The sequence below is a fragment of the Acanthamoeba castellanii genome (assembly GCF_000313135.1).
Source record: "Acanthamoeba castellanii str. Neff unplaced genomic scaffold scf7180000084744, whole genome shotgun sequence".
NCBI classification, from domain to species: Eukaryota; Discosea; order Longamoebia; family Acanthamoebidae; genus Acanthamoeba; species Acanthamoeba castellanii.
Genome location: NW_004457244.1, coordinates 51,091 through 51,646, shown reverse-complemented (window position 1 = coordinate 51,646; position 556 = coordinate 51,091).

Sequence of the window (556 nt, the reverse complement as noted above, 5' to 3'; positions counted from 1 at the left end):
GCCCTGGCTGGCGCCCACCAGTAGTGGGCCGAAGTTGAAGGCCACGTTGAAGACGTTGGTGTTGCCCTGTCGGTTGAGTTCCCACCACTGGGTGATGGTGGAGCCGGCCACGGGGAGGCCAAAGGTGAGCACGCCGCCGTTGAGCGGGCGCTGGCCGGTGTTGGTGATGGTGATGTCGAAGATCTGGAAGAACTGGTTGGGTCCCGTGGTCCAGCTGCCGCCGGCCGCCGCCGAGCGGGCCACGATGCTCACCGCGGCGTTGCACCCGGCCGCGGGCGAGGCCGAGGGCTGCGGGGAGGCCACGATGGTGGGCGAGGCCGAGGGCTGCGGAGTGGCCACGATGGTGGGCGAAGGCCCTCCCACGCAGTTGACCGAGACGAGGCGGGTCGTGGGCGGCACCTGAGGACCGGCCGAGAGGGGCGTGCGCACGATGTAGCCGGCGCCCAGAGTGGCGCCCACCTCGATGTTGCCTCCCGGGTTAGCCACGTTGAAGAGGTTTGAGGTGGCGCTCTGTCGTGCGAGGTTCCAGAACTGGGTGATGACCTGTCCTGATTGG